The following is a 21,783-nucleotide window of genomic DNA, read 5'->3' as shown; positions in this document are numbered from 1 at the left end:
AGTGGTAACATTTTTTAACTTGATATTTTATATATTTACATTGCAAATGTTATTCCCTTGCCCAGTTACCCACTCTCCCACAACCCACCCCCTGCTTTCATGAGGATGTTTTCCTCCCATCCACCCATTCATACCTCAATAGCATGCCATTTCCCTGCACTGGAGAAAGGAACATTCACAGGACCAAGGGCTTCTCCTCCTATTGATGCCAGACAATGCCGTTCTCTGCTCAATATGCAACTGAAGCATAAGGCTTTTACATGGGTACTATTTGGTTAGTAGTTTAATCCCTGGGAGCACTGGTAAGTCTAGTTGGTTGATATTGTTGTTCTTCCTATGGGTTTGCAAACCGTTTCAGCTCTTCCTTCACTCCTTCATTGGAGTCCCCATGGAGTCTGATGGTTAGCTTCAAGCATGCTTGTCTAAATCAGTGAGGTTCTGGCAGAGTCTCTCAGGAGACATCCACATCAAGCTCCCATCAATAAGGAATTCTTGGCATTAGCAATACTGACTAGGTTTGGTGGCTGCATATGTGATAGGTCCACAGATGGGGCAGCATCTAGATGGCCTTTCCTTAAGTCTCTGCTCCACTCTGTGTCCCTATATTCCCCTCCCTCTTGAGTATTTTCTCCCCCTTCTAGAAAGGACTGAAGTGTACACATTTTGTTCTTCCTACTTCTTGAGCATTGTATGGTCTATGAATTGTATCTTGGGTATTCCAAGCTTTGGACTAGTATCTACTAACTGTGTTAATTCACTCAGGATGATATTTCCTAGTTCTATCCATTTGCCTAGGAGTTTCATGAAGTCATTGTTTTTGAAAGCTGAGTAGTACTTCATTGTGTAAATATGCCACATTTTCTGTATCCATTCTTCTGTTAAAGGGCATCTGTGTTCCAGCTTCTGGCTGGAGGGCCTTTGCACTAGAACTCGTCCAGTCTGATGTCTCTCAGACATGCTCAAAAGTTTTTGTCCTGGGTGATTCTAGAATCCCATAAATCTGGATATAATATTTTGTGTAAAATTATGAAGGCATTTTAATTAAATTAAAATATAGCAAAAGTTAAAACTATGGATAAACTCTCTTCCAGCTTAATCTTTTCTTGGTTATTATCAGTATATAAGATACATGCTGGATGACAACAGCAAATTAAGAATTACCCTGTAGTCCCTTAACCATTTTCTATGTATCTGTGGTGTTGTGTGTTGTAAGAATGTTGGTGGATATGAGTGTGTGGTGCATGCCTGTAGCTGTGTGGCTTTACCCATCTGTGCATGTGTATTTGTAGTTCTGAGAAGGATTTCAAGCGTCTTCTTTAGTGCTGTTCACTGTTCTTGACATAAGTTCTCTTGTTGAACTAGAAATTCAGTGTGGGATTGCAGAACTGGTCAGTGAGCCCTCAGGATTCAGAGGTAATAGTTATGTGTAGCTATCCCCTCTGCCTGGCATTATGTATACATGCTGAATATTCAGACGAAGGTCCATATGTTTCTACCCTCTGAGCAATTTCCCAGTCCTAGAGTGATTGAATGTTTGCTTAAGATTTGATAACAGACCTTAATTGTTTTCTGTTTTGCTTTTGTTTGTAATTTTCCATAGATCACTCTGCAGGTGGATATTATAAAAGACACCTGAATAGACCATAAAATAAAAATAGGAGTAGATGCATTACAAGCAATTCTATAAAACCGTATTTTGCATACTTACCTTGTGAAGCACAGTTGATATTTCTGGGTTTGCCTGTTATATAAACAGCATAGTTTGATATAAGGACAGTTTAGACTCTTTAAATAGAAAAGAATAAGAGAGATACATCTCTTGAAATAGTATAGAGAATGTGATACTTTATCACATGAGAATTAAAACTGAGCCACATAGCCTACAGCAGAGGAAATGAGGGAGAAATGTGTATATACCTTTTGCAGCACAGTCTCTGGAATAAAACAAACAGGGACATTTAAATAAATATATAGCAGTATTTAAGACTTCATTTCTCTTCCAATATTTGCAACTACATAGTCAAACATTATATCTTGGAGTCATAGATCACTGTGCTATCTAGGATTGCACGATGAGGATGGCATAGTGGCAGTATAGCAAAATAACTGATAGGAAAAGCAGAGCAGTCACCCCATTAGGATGCATATGAATTGCATTTCCTCCCTGCTGGGAACTAAGCAACAATGGGTGAAACGGTGCAAGTGCCTCTGTAGTAATTTGGTGTCCTGGGGTTATGTCCAGAGGATATACAGCTGGAGCACATGGTGTTCAATTTATTTTTAGTTTGTCTGATTTAAAATGTGATTGCTGTTAGTAAACATTTTTGTGATGATTGCTTGAAATTTATTTGCTCTTTATTAGAAATTGTAGAATCATATTTATAATTTGCAGTCCTGGGGGTACTGGTGGTTGTACATGGGGAACAACTAAGTCAGCAAATGATTACGTCAGACAATGCTGACGAAAAGAACATGGGTACCACAGTTACAGCTGCCTAAGAACTGATAACCACAACCTAAGGGAAGAGTCTCTTCCCTCAACCTCGACTCCTTTAAGACATTGGCTTCTGCATCAGACAGGCCTTGACAAGTTTGATCCTGGGTAAGGGCATAGAACTAGTGTTCCAGTTATTCTTTTGTCCAGGTCTTTCAGACAGCCTAGGGCAGTCCTGGCTCCCCACATTAATAGGTACTTCATAGTATTCATAAGACTTTCCAGCTGGATGTGACTTTTGAATTTTCTTTCATAAGCAGGGAAGTGTTAGATCACAGTCCTGTCTAACTGGCTGCTTTCCTCAAACCTGCCATTCCCTTTGTAACCTCTCAATATAATTGATAAGCCACATATTCTGTGGCCTTGTAGTCTCTCTGTCCCTTGCATCTGATTCCCAGGCCCCAAAAACCTTTAATGGTAACTCTGCCTCCACCTTTTTTCTTTCTGTGATTCATCTATTAGTCTAGATCACAAGGTATATATCCTACCCAAAAAAATCATACGATTGAGGAACACCAAAATCCTATAATTTCTTGGAAATTAAAAATCCTCACTCTCCTATCTTTGTCTTTAGTATCCCATCATGGTTATATGTGGCCATGATGCAATAAATCACTTCACACTCAAAGACTTAAGCATGTTTCCCTTCAGGACACTCGACACACAATATATGTGCTGCAGTAAAAATAAAAACAACAAAACAAAACAAAAAACCCAACAGAACTGGTTCCCAGGTATACCCTAGCTGTCTCACTCCCTTAATATTTCTGGTGCCATTGGAAATAGCAATAACTTATCTCAGTGGCTCCATGCTGCACCATCTACTTTCTGACACACTAATCTTCCCAACATGGCACCCTGTCAGGCTGCTCCTCCGTCATCCACAGCCCTCTTGGTTGGGTTTCCACCACGCCAGGCAAACACATCCCAATTCTTTGGTAGGCCCATGCATCTGGCCACCATACACTCTCTTAAACTCAATTAAGTTGCCTTATGAAAGAACACATCAAACAATATTTTCTGATGCAATTGATAAGGTATAATTTGCCAATCTAGATGGCACAGAATCCTGTACACACCCATCCCTTGAGAATAGTCATAACAACCTGTAATATGTACAGAGAGGCATCTAAACATCTACTGCCATGTTCTCTGTGCTCTCACATTCTCACTCTGGCTTCCTCTGCCTCTCTAAAACTTTTCTCCCACCCATCCTTCCATCTTATGCAATGACAGGCCTGGTTCTATCCTGTATCTCCCTTCACCTTAATAATGACATCAATCTACTCTTTTACCCTTTTAATTAAAAAAAAAACAGAAACTTTTTTCTCAAATATAAGTTGAGCATAACTATTATCATTCTGTAATTTAAAAGTATAAGATGTACATAACACCCAGCCCAACTTTTATCAGTTAAACAGAACATTTAGATATATTTTAGCTTATAAAAGGCTTAAAATCTGTTATATCCTGGCTAGCTTAAGTATTATCTGATAACTAGATAATTAAATATGTATTCTCAAAGTTACATAGTCTGAGTGGGTTATAAGATTATACTAAGTTTTCAACCCCCGCTAGTAATCTGAGAATGAGCCATATATCTGTAAATATAGGAAGCCTAGCATGGCTTCTAGAACTGAGACAGGTTATAGAGACAATTTTCTATTTGCACAGTCCCCTGTGAGCAACACGTGAGAGAAAGTCTTCAGGCTTCTGGCCTAGGATCATCAGACAGACTTTTGAAACACTGAATTTTGAAGGGCTAATCATTCTGGCTTGGCAGAAATTTTCAGCCAACTTATTCTGCAATGTTTCCTTTTCTGGACAGTAATTAGTCTGTAGAAGAATTGGAGCAATTTTTGCATAGTGCCTGTCTGCCACAATAAATCACCTCATGTGGAGGTGGAGATTTTCAGTTTCTTCTTTGAATATACCAAAGGGGAGCTGGTGGGAGTGGACATGTCTCAATAAAAGTTAAAGAACATTAAATGTCATATTTTGTGGACTTCTGGTGTTTTTAGAAACCATCTAACTATATAAGTAATCTGGACTGTTGTCCATTAATTATCTTAATAAATTATCTTGAAAGCATTCTAACAATAAAACTTAGAGAAATGAATTTGCTATTTGGCCTTAAACTCACGTGCTTAATCATCTCAGCTTCATTTTTTAATAGCAGAAAAGGACTGGGTATAAGCCATCAATGCTGAAATGTGTTGTATAGGCACAATACGTGTACATCAGAGTAACAATATTAATTTTAAATCAATGAGAAATTTATATTAAAGAAAATCTTAAAAATCTAAATTTGTATCAAATAAATTCTGTACCAATGTAAAAGATCATAATTTTAGTTTAGTAATAAATATAAAAATAATTATGTACAGCTTGAAGAAACCATTGAAGAGTTTTTGTCCCAATTCCGTGAACTTTGGGGGACTAAAAGTACTTATTCTAAGGTCGTTTTTCTGAGAAATTTAGAAATGCGTATAATTTAACAGGGAGGAATTAGCTCAAACTGATTATACATAATCTCAGTTGGTGAAAAACCTTGTATTTATTACTAAGCTAAAGTTATACTCTTTTACACTTGAAAGTATGTTATAATACATTACATTCTCTCCCATGATCTCTTATGATGATCTCTTTTTTTTTTTCCCCCCCGGAGCTGGGGACCGAACCCAGGGCCTTGCGCTTCCTAGGTAAGCGCTCTACCACTGAGCTAAATCCCCAGCCCTTATGATGATCTCTTAAACAGTGAAGAAAATTTGTACATCTTTTAAACTCATCTATTATTTCTAGCTTTATGTATATAAGCTATTTAAAATTTGTCTATAGAGATATTCTATCTTCTGTTAATTAAGAAAACATCTGTCCTTTCATATTTTTCTTTATTTTTTATATAAAGAAATATACTTGTATGCACTCTACATTCTCTTTACCAAATCTCACCAGATTTCCTATAATACATCTCCTGACACCATGTCTTCATCTGTTTACCTTTTAGATCTCATCAAAGAATCAGAATCTAGTGTCACTCGTGAAGGGAATCTATTGAAGCACAAGCAAATTACCAAGGCAATACCCCCAAAAAATGAATGATTCTTCATTCACCAGTAGCCATCAAATTCCAAAAGCCCCTTAATATGGCATTGGAAAGGGTTGGTCACCTCATCTAAGCCCTGACTCTAGCTGGCTTGATCATGTGAAAGTATTGTGTTAACACTGGTGCTGTGGGTTCATGAGTGTGATAACCATGAGCTGTCCAGAGGACAGCTTTTCATTCTCTGTACCGAACAGCTATCACAATTTTCTTGATACAATAGAGATTAATTCAATGTTCATTACAAGAAGGCAGGAACATACTCATCTAATTATGATGGAGATGTTATTAAAAATTTTAGTTTCTAAATGCCTTTTATTTATGTAAAATTCCAGAAAATTTTATTTCTGTTTATGGTCTGAAACATCTTCCTTTCATTCATAACAAACACAATGATAGTTCTAACTTTTGAAATGACATTATAATATAATGTATATGTATCAAACTTTTCTAAATTTGTGTGCATGTGTATCCCATTTTTAAGAGTATTAAGTTTTTTCTTAATGTTTTCTAGCTGTATTAATACGATCATAAGATTTTCTTTTTAAGTAAAATAACTTATGCATTATTTTCCTAACATAAGTCTTAATTTTATATCTCAAATATTATTTTCTATTGCATACATAGATGAATTTTAGTTGTCAACATTTGGTTGATCAATTAGTTCCTTGTTTATTAAATTGTAAATTTATACTTTTGTGTAGAAACTAACTTTTGTAAAGTTTGCATACATAATTTTCATATTTATTCAGTTGATATCACGTGATTCATAATATTTTTTCTCTTCAAATAACTACAACATAGATTTTGATTAGTTTAATGAATAAAGACTATTAAATGCACCTGTAGAAATTATTGATTTGAATATTGATCTGAATAACTATAGAGAATAATTTGATATTAAATACTGGGTAGGAGTGTGGGACTGCATTTTAACTATCTGAATTATGCTGTTTCAAGGTTATGTTAAATGACTTTTTTTATAGATACGTACAGTGTTAAAATGACTTATATTCAAATCATTGTTCTTTGTCCTTCATTTTCTTTTTGACTTTTTTTAGTTTTTCATATTTAAAAGCGGTTTTAAATATTTGCTTCATGCATCTGTACATGTGTGCACAAATGAGTACAGGTACTTGCAAAATGTAGGAGAGGGTACCCAATTTCCAGAGCTCGATTGACAAGTAGTAATGACCCACCAAATATAAATACTGGACACTGAACTTAGGTTCTCTACTAGAGACCAAGGAAAACCCATGAACCTTTTTTATAGGTCCTGATTTTAATTTTTGTTAAGGGTCTAGTTCTTTGTGCCTTTCTTACTCATGAAAACAACTTTGTCGAGTTTGATACAAATAATTTTGTGTAAATATTCATCTTTAATTAATTGGGATTCAAAAATTTGGACTGTATTTCCTATTGATTTTAGTAAGATGATATCATACTGATGTATACTATCAGAAAATCCTGCAAGAAGTCACCATGACTGAAAATGGGAATAGAGAAGGCTTAAAAAATTGTATTTCATTACAGGTGGACATGTCCACCATTCCTCTCATTAAAGTAAGCTCATATGTGGGAAAAGATACTTCAAATCAGACAGTTGAGGATTTGTGTTATTCTTATACTATCAACTCAGCTCATTTACATTCTACCACTGTTAGCAAATTCCCTCCCCAGGTGACTGCCATGTGGTTATTATCATTGTCTTTTTGAATTTTGCTGTACGTATGACTAGCTTGAAAAATTTGAAACTTAATGAGGCTTGAATGGACTAAGAAAGAATCACCAGTGTTTCATTTGCTCAGTCCTTTTTTTTTTCCCTTTTCAACACCTCGAATTGCCGTTATTTCAGTATGCATCCACATTTCAACATTTAGTGGTCCTGAACAGAGTGGGGAGCTTGTCAATGAGACAGGAGCCAGGCCCACCTATCTGCAAATGATCTGTGAACACGGTGACACAGAGCTCCTCTGGGTCCCTGCCCAGGGTCTGAGGAACAACACTGAAACCCGAGTTGGCAGAGTCAGGGCCTCGTGCTCCAGCTGTCAGACTCCACTCCAGACCTGATGGGTGATCAGGGTGACTGAGAGCCCTGTTCAAACCTCTTCAACTTGTAAAAACAAAGCAATTATGGGAAAAGGAACCAACTCAGAACCATGTTCACCGAGGACTTTCCACATGGCCTTTCTCTAGGCATATATCCAAGGACCCTGAGCGGTGGCCCGTCTGAGTCTCCCTGTGACTGCACCGTTAACCTCTAGACCTGAGCTCAAAGGTCAAGAGCTGATGGTGGTGGCAGGGCCGTGGACCCAGTGCTCCCTTCCCAGGCTGGTGGCCGGTGAACAAGTGTGGTCCAGAGCTAAGGGAGTGTGGCCAGGCTTTTTCAACCTCATCTGATGGCTTCTGGCCACAGCAAGTGTTGGGTGGTGATGGGCAACAAGGGACTTGAGGAGGGGAAAGCAGCACCCCTTGATAAAGGTGGGGAGACTGGAAGCTCTGAATTCCTCACCCGTGGCCAATTTCAGGGGAGGGGAGGTTACAATCTAAGCTTTGACCAAGGGTGGGAGTGGAGGAGTGGGGACCATGGCTTGGATGGGGCAATCACTTAAGACTTAAGAAAGCATGGGTACAGCCAGAGCACCCCAAGCCTAGTGGTGGTCAGTCCCACGGCTGCTACCTGAAACCTCCCCATCTATTCTAAGGGCCACCACACAGCTGTGGCAGAGGGCAGGGCGGGCAAAGGCATACCCAGGCCAAGTGCCAGCAGCAGGTGATTGTGTGAGACGTGTCTGTCCACAGTTGTGCCCACTGCTCCCAAAGGAAACCGATTTCAACACACCTTATTGATCCCATAAGTTCAACCAGGCAGACAGCGGTTATACGCGACAGATGATTTTACACAGCACAACTTAAGTATTTCAAATGGACAAGAAGTTAGTATCAGAGCAATGTCTCAGGATGAAGTCTAAGTGGGGATTCCTGTCCAGTACTTTGAGGTCTACAGATGGATCTAGAAAATCCACTACTGTGGAAAATGAAGACTTGGGTTGGATGGGGAAGGGAGGCCGGGGCCTTGGTGACTAACGGCTCTAACTTTGTCCTTTTGGTGGCTGTGGCAGCTTCATGTTCTCTTTTGACATCATCAAGCGCCTCAGTTCCTGCAGGATGACTTTGATGCTGTGGGAATTCTGTCACTTTGCCAGCACTGCCATGGCTCGTGGATCCACCACTCCATTGGAACTGCTCACACCGTTCATATTGACTCTTGTTACAAATCTCACAGGCTGGGATGCTTCTGGATACTAGAGTGGCCCACATTCTATCTTAAGGCTGCATATTCGGTTTTCATAAATTGTTCGTGGAGGCCCAATTATCATGCCTGTCCACCTTGTGAGTGTCATGTCCTCATCTTCCTCCAGACCCTAGCTAACTGTGCTGTCGCCTATTCCTTTCTGGCCTTCTTCCAGCTCTTCCAACAGTCGGAAATCTCAAAGGACTTTATTCCCGAGCCCGTGGTGGCTGCCATCTTGCGTCGCTAACGCTCGAAGTCAGTCCTTCCTTTCTTCCTCTAACCCTAGGTCCCTAGCTCCCTCCCTCCCTCTCTCTCTCTCTCTCTCTCTCTCTCTCTCTCTCTCTCTCTCTCTCTCTTTTTTCCACAGGGTCTCATAAACTCCAGACTTGCCTGAAGCTCAATATATATATCTAGTGATGACTTTGAATGTCTGATATTCACCAATAAATTATAGATAGGAACAACCATGCCTGATCTTGTACAGTTTTGGAACTCATCCAAGGGTGTCTTCCATACTGGCATGTAGCCTTTCAAATGAGCAACTTACCAAATCTCTTCCTGTTTCTTCCTTGTTCCCTTCCTTCCTTCCTTCCTTCCTTCCTTCCTTCCTTCCTTCTTTCCTTCCTTCGTTGCTTCCTTCCAAGCTTTCTTCCTTCCCTTCTTTTATTTTCCTTCTGTTCTTTCTGTTCATGCATTTTGTTTTCATTTTGATTTTGAAGTTAAAAGCTATTACTGAAGTTTTCACCTCTTGAAATCAGAAAGCATGAGCTGTAGAGCATTTAGACTTTCATATGTAGAAATCATTGTGTACCTATAGCAAAAACTATATACATTAAAGGTGACAGAAGCATTATTGTCTCAAAGTACTGGCTCTGTTCTTCAATTATTGTTAGAAACTTTTATTATTATTAATAGTTCACATAATCTAATATGTATACTATGAACATCTGCATTTTGAAAATGACAAAGGGGTATAAATTACATTTTCAATCCAGCAACACAGAAACAAGCATCTTTCTAATATTCTCATTCTAGAGTTAATATTTTATCTATCATGCAAATGTATTTTAGAGAAATTCATTAAGGATTCTCCTCTTGCTTAATTGTAGGTGACATTATCAAAACTTCTGAGAAAAAAGGAATTCCAATGTGATTGTACTTAATATATTAAAGTTGAAATTGGTACAAAAAACAACACTAGGATGAATTTTTTTATAACTTCTGATTTCATTGAATAGGCATGAGATTAGACATGGCTTGTGTCATTCTTAGAAGTTCTTACAAGAAAGTAACAGGAGAATTCTTTTGGAGCTTCCATAATTTGTGTCATTATTTGAAGAAGATGCTTATCAGTTTTATCTGAGGTTACTGTCTAGGTGAGGTGTTTCCAGGATGTTTTCATCTTATTACAAGAAGTCACAGAGAGCAAGGTGACAAAGAAACTTTATTCAAAAGCAAAGGGAGAAACACTGGCATTCAGTGTAGCTTTAATGTGTGGACCTCTCGAGAAGGAGGAATTGTTTACTCAGAGTTCAGTGTGGATATTTCTGTTTTGATCGACTTTTTTTGATTAGGCAAGCCTTAATTAACTGTGAACGTCAGTTTCCATGATGCATTTGATTTAATCAAATGCATATTCATGATCACTAGGTATATGACATTAAACAGGATGTTTCCCTTGAAAGTTGTTCCAGAGGATTCAATACGACTTACTGAGTATATATTCTAAACTGTCTCAGGCCAGTTGAAACAGATTTCTCCCTCCAGTATGTGGATATGCTCTTGAATACTTTTGAATGGAAGTTGATCATGAAAGAGAAGTTTATAAACAATGTTATGTGCAGAGAGTCTTAGTCCATTGTTTGATACATATACAGCTTCATGCAGGTGAGATGAGGTGAGCAACTTCATTGTTAGGTATATTTCTGGAAGGTAAATTTTTATGCAGCCTAAGTCAAGTGAAGTCCCAGGTTGAAGTGCTTTTCCCATACCTATATGCCTCATTCAAGGAATTTTAGTGCTTTTGCTTGTATCGTTACTTAGGCTACAGTACAGCTCACTGTTTCTTTGATGTTTGCTCAGACTCAGCTCAGTCAGTGACTGCATCTCAGTAGCTGCTGGACTCATTTGGCTCTTGTTCTTTGTCTTCCAATTTAATGGTAACTTCTTCAAGGATCAAACAATTTGGTCATTCTATGAATATTAATGTAACTAGTCATAAGTCCTTATCAAATGATATCCAAGTCTCCTATGCTGACATAAAATGGAATTGTCACTCCAGAGGCTTGCTGAGCTTCAATATGAACTTCTAACTTCATGATGAGTAAATAACCTTCATCAATTGCTTATAAGAAATTCATTTAAATTTTGACAATTATGTTGGGCCAGCAAGAGGGAAGAAGGACTTGCAGAACAAGCTTAACACCCTCACTTTAAACATAGGATCCATAGATAATGACCCAATACAGAAATTGGCCATCTGGCCTATACACATGCTGTGGAATCAGAAGACCTACATGAACACACACACATGCAGTACACACACACACACACACACACACACACACATACACACACACAAACACACACACACACCCCAAAAATAATAAACTAATGTTTTTTAAATTTTCTAATATTAATATTTCTTTATTCTGACAACGATTTATTTTACATATGTGGATTCATGGTTCACAAAATAGTATTTATGATCAATGGCAATTATAAAGGTCAAGTGGACATTTTCATGAGTTCAAGGTTATAAATTTTTAATTTAATATTCCTCAGTACATGACCACCAAGAATTAGTGTGTGTGATATGGTGTGTGTGTGTGTGTGTGTGTGTTGTGTGTTGTGTGTGTGTGTGTCTGTCTGTCTATGTCTTCATGCCTATGTGTTCAAGCAGAAGACAGAGAAAGTAAATAGTATCCTCTTTTATAATTTTCTACACAATCTTCTCAATTCAAAGCCTTTCACTTATACTGATGCTATCTTGCTGTGCACAAGCTCCAGAAATTCTTTCCCTGTCATCATATCACTGGGGTATAGCTGTATACAACTATGACTGTTTTAAAGTGCGGGCACAGAAATTTGAATTCTCCTCTTTCTGCAGCAAATTCTTTCCCACACTAGGTTATCTCTTATCATCACTTCTGAGTAATTTTGAAGACTGCTGTTTTCACTCTCTGTAAATTTGGAAAATTATATTTACAGTCAGGATTTGGAATTTCTATGGTCTGATAATAAAACCTACCCCATGTCGACTAAGAGCTTTTAGAATGTGGCCATAGCTATTTGCTTTTCATAATTTCAAATGTCTCCTCCTAAACAGAAATCAATGTGTTTTGATAATCATAATTTAGAATGTTTCCAACTGATTTAAAATGTTACTTCAAATTGTTAATTCATTTCTTTTTTTGTATCATGACATGATTTGGGCTTCTGGAAATAGTAAGTTCAAGCAGAAATAAAAGTTTAGACATACTGTATCTACACAGCTAAGGCTTAAGCAGCCAACAAAGCATTTCTCTAACTGACATGTTTACAAAGGTGTCCTGTGAAAAAATAAACTAAAAAGTCAGAAATTTTGCTAGCTCAACACTCTAGGTACAAGTAGTTGAAATGACTGATCTTCTCTGTCAGACTGAGGATTTCCTCCCGATAACTGCAGTGTCAGCAATCAATGTTGTCTCTTTTCTCTTGATCCATCTGACTAACTCCAGATACCTGATCTAACTGAAGCGGTGAGTTGAAATATTGCTGCATTCACTGGCCATTTCAGTATAGAAAGAACTGGAAATGATATCAAAAAGGAGAAGACTCAAACTGAGCAAAGCATACTTTAGCTAATGCTGCAAGGTAATATGGTGATCAACATAGTTGGTTTCTGACAGACCTGTGTTTCATCTGAAGATGTCTAAAAGATATAACATTGTGAAAATCTACATATTCTTAGAGATGTAACATTCCTCCTCTGTTCACTGTGAGGATAAAATTAAATTGATCATGCAATAGTCGTAGTGGGAACTATGTCAAACTAATAACCATACATGATAGCAATTGTTATTTGGACTCTCTTCTTGACGCTGTTCTTTCACAGCAAGTCTGTTATCAATTAGTATTCAAAATATAACTGAAAAGAATGCCTCTACTGAAAACAGTTGCTTATCTAAAACCTAATAGAATACATATACTATGAAACTCCACATGACTTTTCCTCTTCTTCTTCTTCCTCTTCCTCTTCTTCTTCTTCTTCTTCCTCTTCCTCTTCCTCTTCCTCCTCCTCCTCCTCCTCCTCCTCCTCCTCCTCTTCTTCTTCTTCTTCTTCTTCTTCTTCTTCTTCTTCTTCTTCTTCTTCTTCTTCTTCTTCTTCTTCTTCTTCTTCTTCTTCTTCTTCTTCTTCTTCATCTTCCTCTTCCTCCTCTTCTTTTTTTTTTAATTAACTTGAGTATTTCTTATATACATTTCGAGTGTTATTCCCTTTCCCGGTTTCCGGACAAACATCCCCCTCCGCCCTCCCCTTCTTTATGGGTGTACCCCTCCACATCCTCCCCCCATTGCCGCCCTCCCCCCAACAATCTAGTTCACTGGGGGTTCAGTCTTAGCAGGACCCAGGGCTTCCCCTTCCACTGGTGCTCTTACTAGGATATTCACTGCTACCTATGAGGTCAGAGTCCAGGGTCAGTCCATGTATAGTCTTTAGGTAGTGGCTTAGTCCCTGGAAGCTCTGGTTGCTTGGCATTGTTGTACATATGGGGTCTCAAGCCCCTTCAAGCTCTTCTGGTCCTTTCTCTGATTCCTTCAACGGGGGTCCTATTCTCAGTTCAGTGGTTTGCTGCTGGCATTCGCCTCTGTGTTTGCTGTATTCTGGCTGTGTCTCTCAGGAGCGATCTACATCCGGCTCCTGTTGGCATGCACTTCTTTGCTTCATCCATCTTGTCTAATTGGATGGCTGTATATGTATGGGCCACATGTGGGGCAGGCTCTGAATGGGTGTTCCTTCTGTGTCTGTTTTTAATCTTTTTTTTGTCTGTTTTAATTTGCCTCTCTATTCCCTGCCAAGGGTATTCTTGTTCCCCTTTTAAAGAAGGAGTGAAACATTCACATTTTGATCATCCATCTTGGGTTTCATTTGTTCTACGCATCTAGTGTAATTCAAGCATTGGGCTAATAGCCAGATATCAATGAGTGCATACCATGTGTGTTTTTCTGTGATTGGGTTACCTCACTCAGGATGATATTTTCCAGTTCCAAACATCTGCCTACGAATTTCATAAAGTCATTGTTTTTCATAGCTGAGTAATATTCTATTGTGTAGATGTACCACATTTTCTGTATCCATTCTTCTGTTGAAGGGCATCTGGGTTCTTTCCAGCTTCTGGCTATTATAAATAAGGCTGTGATGAACGTAGTGGAGCATGTGTCTTTTTTTATATGTTGGGGCATCTTCTGGGTATATGCCCAAGAGAGGTATAGCTGGATCCTCAGGCAGTTCAATGTCCAATTTTCTGAGGAGCCTCCAGACTGATTTCCAGAATGGTTGTACCAGTCTGCAATCCCACCAACAATGGAGGAGTGTTCCTCTTTCTCCACATCCTCGCCAGCATCTGCTGTCACCTGAGTTTTTGATCTTAGCCATTCTCACTGGTGTGAGGTGAAATCTCAGGGTTGTTTTGATTTGCATTTCCCTTATGACTAAATATGTTGAACATTTCTTTAGGTGTTTCTCAGCCATTCAGCATTCCTCAGCTGTGAATTGTTTGTTTAGTTCTGAACCCCATTTTTTAATAGGGTTATTTGTCTCCCTGTGGTCTAACTTCTTGAGTTCTTTGTATATTTGGATATAAGGCCTCTATCTGTTGTAGGATTGGTAAAGATCTTTTCCCAATCTGTTGGTTGCCGTTTTGTCCTAACCGCAGTGTCCTTTGCCTTACAGAAGCTTTGTAGTTTTATGAGATCCCATTTGTCGATTCTTGATCTTAGAGCATAAGCCATTGGTGTTTTGTTCAGGAAATTTTTTCCAGTGCCCATGTGTTCAAGATGCTGCCCTAGTTTTTCTTCTATTAGTTTGAGTGTATTTGGTTTGATGTGGAGGTCCTTGATCCACTTGGACTTAAGCTTTGTACAGGGTGATAAGCTTGGATCAATCTGCATTCTTGTACATGTTGACCTCCAGTTGAACCAGCACATTTGCTGAAAATGCTATCTTTTTTCCATTTGATGGTTTTGGCTCCTTTGTCAAAAATCAAGTGCCCATAGGTGTGTGGGTTCATTTCTGGGTCTTCAGTTCTGTTCCATTGGTCTATCTGTCTGTCTCTGTACCAGTACCATGCAGTTTTTGTCACTATTGCTCTGTAATACTGATTGAGTTCAGGGATAGTAATTCCCCCTGAAGTCCTTTTATTGTTGAGGATAGTTTTAGCTATCCTGGGTTTTTTGTTATTCCAGATGAATTTGCAAATTGTTCTGTCTAACTCTTTGAAGAATTGGATTGGTATTTTGATGGGGATTGCATTGAATCTGTAGATTGCTTTTGGTAAAATGGCCATTTTTACTATATTAATCCTGCCAATCCATGAGCATGGGAGATCTTTCCATCTTCTGAGGTCTTCTTCAATTTCTTTCTTCAGAGTCTCGAAGTTCTTATTGTACAAATCTTTTACTTGCTTGGTTAAAGTCACACTGAGGTAATTTATATTATTTGGGTCTATTATGAAGGGTGTCGTTTCCCTAATTTCTTTCTTGGCTTGTTTCTCTTTTGTGTAGAGGAAGGCTACTGATTTATTTGAGTTAATTTTATACCCAGCCACTTTGCTGAAGTTGTTTATCAGCTTTAGTAGTTCTCTGGTGGAACTTTTGGGATCACTTAAATATACTATCATATCATCTGCAAATAGTGATATTTTGACTTCTTCTTTTCCGATCTGTATCCCCTTGACCTCCTTTTGTTGTCTGATTGCTCTGGCTAGAACTTATTGAATAAGAACTATATTGAATAAGTAGGGAGAGAGTGGGCAGCCTTGTCTAGTCCCTGATTTTAGTGGGATTGCTTCAAGTTTCTCTCCATTTAGTTTAATGTTAGCAACTGGTTTGCTGTACATGGCTTTTACTATGTTTAGGTATGGGCCTAGAATTCCTATTCTTTCCAGGACTTTTTATCATGAAGGGGTGTTGAATTTTGTCAAATGCTTTCTCAGCATCTAATGAAATGATCATGTGGTTTTGTTCTTTCAGTTTGTTTATATAATGGATCACGTTGATGGTTTTCCGTATATTAAACCATCCCTGCATGCCTGGGATGAAGCCTACTTGATCATGGTGGATGATTGTTTTGATGTGCTCTTGGATTCGGTTTGCCAGAATTTTATTGAGTATTTTTGTGTCGATATTCATAAGGGAAATTGGTCTGAAGTTCTCTTTCTTTGTTGGGTCTTTGTGTGGTTTAGGTATAAGAGTAATTCTAGCTTCATAGAAGGAATTCGGTAGTGCTCCATTGTTCTAATTTTGTGGAATAGTTTGGATAATATTGGTATGAGGTCTTCTATGAAGGTCTGATATAATTCTGCACTAAACCCATCTGGACCTGGGCTCTTTTTGGTTGGGAGACCTTTAATGACTGCTTCTATTTCCTTAGGAGTTATGGGGTTGTTTAAATGGTTTATCTGTTCTTGATTTAACTTCGGTACCTGGTATCTGTCTAGGAAATTGTCCATTTCCTGAAGATTTTCAAGTTTTGTTGAATATAGGCTTTTACAATAAGATCTGATGATTTTTTTGAATTTCCTCTGAATCTGTAGTTATGTCTCCCTTTTCATTTCTGATTTTGTTAATTTGGACACACTCTCTGTGTCCTCTCGTTAGTCTGGCTAAGGGTTTATCTATCTTGTTGATTTTCTCAAAGAACCAACTTTTGGTTCTGTTGATTCTTTCTATGGTCCTTTTTGTTTCTACTTGGTTGATTTCAGCTCTGAGTTTGATCATTTCCTGCCTTCTACTCCTCCTGGGTGTATTTGATTCTTTTTGTTCTAGAGCTTTTAGGTGTGCTGTCAAGCTGCTGACATATGCTCTTTCCTGTTTCTTTCTGCAGGCACTCAGCGCTATGAGTTTTCCTCTTAGCACAGCTTTCATTGTGTCCCATAAGTTTGGGTATGTGGCACCATCATTTTCATTAAATTCTAAAAAATCTTTAATTTCTTTCTTTATTTCTTCCTTGACCAGGTTATCATTGAGTAGAGCATTCTTCAATTTCTACGTATATGTGGGCATTCTTCCCTTATTGTTATTGAAGACCAGTTTTAGGCCATGGTGGTCTGATAACACACATGGGATTATTTCTATCTTTCTGTACCTGTTGAGGCCCGTTTTTTGACCAATTATATGGTCAATTTTGGAGAAAGTACCATGAGGAGCTGAGAAGAAGGTATATCCTTTTGTTTTAGGGTAGAATGTTCTATAAATATCTGTTAAGTCCATTTGGCCCATGACTTCTCTTGACGTCTCTGTTTAATTTCTGTCTCCATGATCTGTCCAATTATGAGAGTGGGTGTTGAAATCTCCTACTATTTGTGTGTGAGGTGCCCTGTGTGTTTTGAGCTTTAGTAAGGTTTCTTTTACATATGTAGGTGCCCTTGCATTTGGGGCATATATATTTAGGATTGAGAGTTCATCATGGTGGATTTTTCCTTTGATGAATATGAAGTGTCTTTCCTTATCTTTTTTGATGACTTTTAGTTGAGAATTGGTTTTATTTGATATTAGAATGGCTACTCCAGCTTGCTTGCTTCTTCCAATCATTTGAATGGAAAGTTGTTTTCCAGCCTTTCACTCTGAGGTAGTGTCTGTCTTTGTCTCTGAGGTGTGTTTCCTGTAATCAGTAGAATGCAGGGTCCTCGTTGCGTATCCAGTTTGTTAATCTAAGTATTTTTATTGGGGAGTTGAGGCCATTGATGTTGAGAGATATTAAGGAATAGTGATTATTCCTTCCTGTTATATTCATATTTGGATATGAGGTTATGTTTGTGTGCTTTTCTTCTCTTTGTTTTGTTGCCAAGATGATTAGTTTCTTGCTTCTTCTAGGGTGTAGCTTGCCTCCTTATGTTGGGCCTTACCATTTATTATCCTTTGTAGTGCTGGATTTGTAGAAAGATATTGTGTAAATTTATTTTGTCATGGAATATCTTGGTTTCTCCATCTATGTTAATTGAGAGTTTTGCAGGATACAGTAACCTGGGCTGGCATTTGTGTTCTCTTAGGGTCTGTATGACATCTGTCCAGGATCTTCTGGCTTTCATAGTCTCTGGCGAGAAGTCTGGTGTGATTCTGATAGGTCTGCCTTTATATGTTACTTGACCTTTTTCCCTTACTGCTTTTAATATTCTTCATTTTGTGCGTTTGGTGTTTTGACTATTATGTGACGGGAGATGTTTCTTTTCTGGTCCAATCTATTTGGAGTTCTGTAGGCTTCTTGTATGCCTATGGGTATCTCTTTTTTTAGGTTAGGGAAGTTTTCTTCTATGATTTTGTTGAAGATATTTACTGGTCCTTTGAGCTGGGAGTCTTCACTCTCTTCTATACCTAATATCCTTAGGTTTGATCTTCTCATTGAGTCCTGGATTTCCTGTATGTTTTGGACCAGTAGCTTTTTCCGCTTTACATTATATTTGTCAGTTGAGTCAATGATTTCTATGGAATCTTCTGCTCCTGAGATTCTCTCTTCCATCTCTTGTATTCTGTTGGTGAAGCTTGTATCTACAGGTCCTTGTCTCTTCTTTTGGTTTTCTATATCCAGGGTTGTTTCCATGTGATCTTTCTTGATTGCTTCTATTTCCATTTTTAAATTGTAGAGTTCCTTAGGATGACCAAGAGTAAATTCTTTGGAATTGAGAACTCTTTTTTATTTTCCGGAGCTGGGGACCGAACCCAGGACCTTACGCTTGCTTGGCAATTGCTCTACCACTGAGCTAAATCCCCAAGCACTTCTATTTCCATTTTTAATTCCTTCAACTGTTTGATTGTGTTTTCCTGGAATTCTTTCAGGGAATTTTGTGATTCCTCTCTGTAGGCTTCTACTTGTGTATTTATGTTTTTCTGTGTTTCTCTAAGGGAGTTCTTCACGTCTTTCTTGAAGTCCTCCAGCATCATGATCAAATATGATTTTGAAACTAGATCTTGCTTTTCTGGTGTGTTTGGATATTCCGTGTTTGCTTTGGTGGGAGAATTGGGCTCTGATGATGCCATGTAGTCTTGGTTTCTGTTGCTTGGGTTCCTGCGCTTGCCTCTTGCCATCAGATTATCTCTAGTGTTTCTTTGTTCTCCTATTTCTGACAGTGGCTAGACTGTCCTATAAGCCTGTGTGTCAGCAGTGCTGTAGACCGGTTTTCCTGATTTCTTCCAGCCATTTATGGGGACAGAGTGTTCTGCTTTCCGGCGTGTAGTTTTTTCTATCTACAGGTCTTCAGCTGTTCCTGTGGGCCTGTGACTGGAGTTCACCAGGCAGGGCACTTGCAGCAGAAAAGTTGGTCTTACCTGTGGTTCTGAGGCTCAAGTTTGCTCATGGGGTGTTGCTTATGAGCTCTCTGGGGTGGCAGCAACCAGGAAGATCTGCACTTCCCTTTCTGGGAGCTTCCGTGCACCAGGGTTCCAGATGGCGTTTGGTGTTTTCCTCTGGCGTCAGAGATGTGTGCAGAGTGCAGTCTCTTCTGGTTTCCCAGGTGTGTCTGCCTCTCTGAAGGTTTAGCTCTCCCTCCCATGGGATTTGGGTGCAGAGAACTGTTTATCTGGTAGGTTTCTTCAGGTTCTGGTGGTGTCTCAGACGCAGTGGTCCTGCTGCTCCTGGGCCCTCCTCTACAGGAACCCAGAGGCCGTATACAGTTTCCTCTTGGGCCAGGGATGTGGGCAGGGGTGGGCAGTGTTGGTGGTCTTTTCTGCTCTGTAGCCTCAGGAGTGCCTACCCTCTCCCTCTCCCTCTCCCTCTCCCTCTCCCTCTCCCTCTCCCTCTCCCTCTCCCTCTCCCTCTCCCTCTCCTCCTTCTTCTCCTCCTTCTTCTCCTCCTTCTTCTCCTCCTTCTTCTCCTTCTCCTTCTCCTTCTCCTTCTCCTTCTCCTTCTCCTTCTCCTTCTCCTTCTCCTTCTCCTTCTCCTTCTCCTTCTCCTTCTCCTTCTCCTTCTCCTTCTCCTTCTCCTTCTCCTTCTTCTTCTTCTTCTTCTTCTTCTTCTTCTTCTTCTTCTTCTTCTTCTTCTTCTTCTTCTTCTTCTTCTTCTTCTTCTTTTTCTTCTCCTCCTCCTCCTTCTTCATTCTTTCTCTTCCTCTGCCTCCCTCCTCCCCTCCTCCTCTTCTTGCTCTCTCTCTCTCTCTCTCTCTCTCATACACACACACACACACACACACACACACACACACACACACACACACACACTTGCCCTTTCTTAGAAGATCTAGGGTAAGGCAAGCCTCAAACTCCTTATGTATGATAAAATCTTATCTTGAGTCCTGGTCTGAAGAGCTCAAGTCATTATATCTGGTTAAGTTATAGAAGAATGTATATCAGTGCCTTGTACATTCTAGGGATGCATTGTTCTAAATTTTATCTTCAGCCCCCATCCACTTCCTAAAGCACAACATTTTCTAGTTTTAAATTGTTGAGGCAGCATCTCATGAATATTATGTTGGTTTTAATTTTACTGTGTAATTGAAAATGACCTTGAATTCCTGTTCTTTGCGCCCCTACTTCTTGAATGCTGGAAGTACAGCTGTGTGCTGCCACACTGAGTTTTTTCTTTCTTCCTTGACAGAAAAATAATAATGAACAATTCATCTAAGGTACAAGACATGTGGAGGAGGAGCTGTGACTCAAGATATTTGAGACACACACACATATTTATATCACAGCTCTGTCTATTTGTTCAATTTTCACAGGTAAAGACACTGTATGTCATGTACAAAATCCCCATGCAAATTAATTTTAGCTAACAAACCAGTCAAGCATTTTGCTCCTTCCCTTTCTAATTTGTTTGGCATGCTAATCACTATACCACACCTCCTTGACAACTGTTTTGTCTTGCAAATTCACAGATGCACACTCAGTGTAATGGCAGTTGACCAGGAGAGATTTTGCTAAAGTGTGTGTTGTTTTGTTATATCCAGGTCCTTTAATTAAAATTTCAGACCTATGATATATCCTTATGGAAAACTGCACTTTGTTTACACTGAAAATACTATCTTTTAGAAATATTAAGGGTTGATGCTGAAAAGATGGTTTAGTCAACAAAGGGCTTGCCACACTACATCAAGACCTGAGTTTGAGCACCAGAAACCATGTGCTGCAGCTTGATTTCTATTACTAGGATAAAACATCATAACCAATTACAACTTAATACAGAAACACTTTGTCTTAAGATTAGATCATCATAAGGGAAAGTGAAGGCAGAAACCTGAAGATAGAAACCAAAGCTGCCACGAAGAAACACTGCTTAATTGTTTGTTATCCATCGCATTCTCAGCCTGCTATCTTCTACAACCCAAAACAAACTGCCAAGGTGAGGCCCCACAATATTCTTAACTCCAATACTCATTCTTTACAAGGAAAAGGCCCAGGAACCAGTCTTTTGGGAACATTTTTGTCAGAAGCCATAGTAGGAGGTATGCTTCAGATTATAATCTGCAACAGTTTTGCTTTATAGGCGAAGCCCAAGAGAATTCATTTTAGGAAAGTTTCCTGATATTAATATATGTTTCTTGTTATTATTAAACATATATAGCAATCATTAGGTACTAGCCCACCCCTTTTGAGCAGATAGCTGCAGATCTATGAAGATGTACTCTTGCAGTGATGCCATATAGACAAATAGATGACTTCTTAGTTCTTAAGGATGATCCTAGAAGAATTACTGAAATATCA

General features: G+C 38.8%; 1 pseudogene; it reads right to left on the bottom strand.

Moving 5' to 3' along the window:
- Positions 1-8,689: 8,689 nt before the first annotated feature.
- Positions 8,690-9,001, bottom strand: LOC134480308 (ubiquitin-conjugating enzyme E2 variant 1-like; annotated as a pseudogene).
- Between the last annotated feature and the right edge of the window lie 12,782 nt (positions 9,002-21,783).

Source organism: Rattus norvegicus, chromosome 9, assembly GCF_036323735.1.
Source record: "Rattus norvegicus strain BN/NHsdMcwi chromosome 9, GRCr8, whole genome shotgun sequence".
Taxonomy (NCBI): Eukaryota; Metazoa; Chordata; class Mammalia; order Rodentia; family Muridae; genus Rattus; species Rattus norvegicus.
The sequence above is the reverse complement of the archived record's forward strand: the minus strand, read 5'-3'. Positions and strand labels throughout refer to the sequence as shown.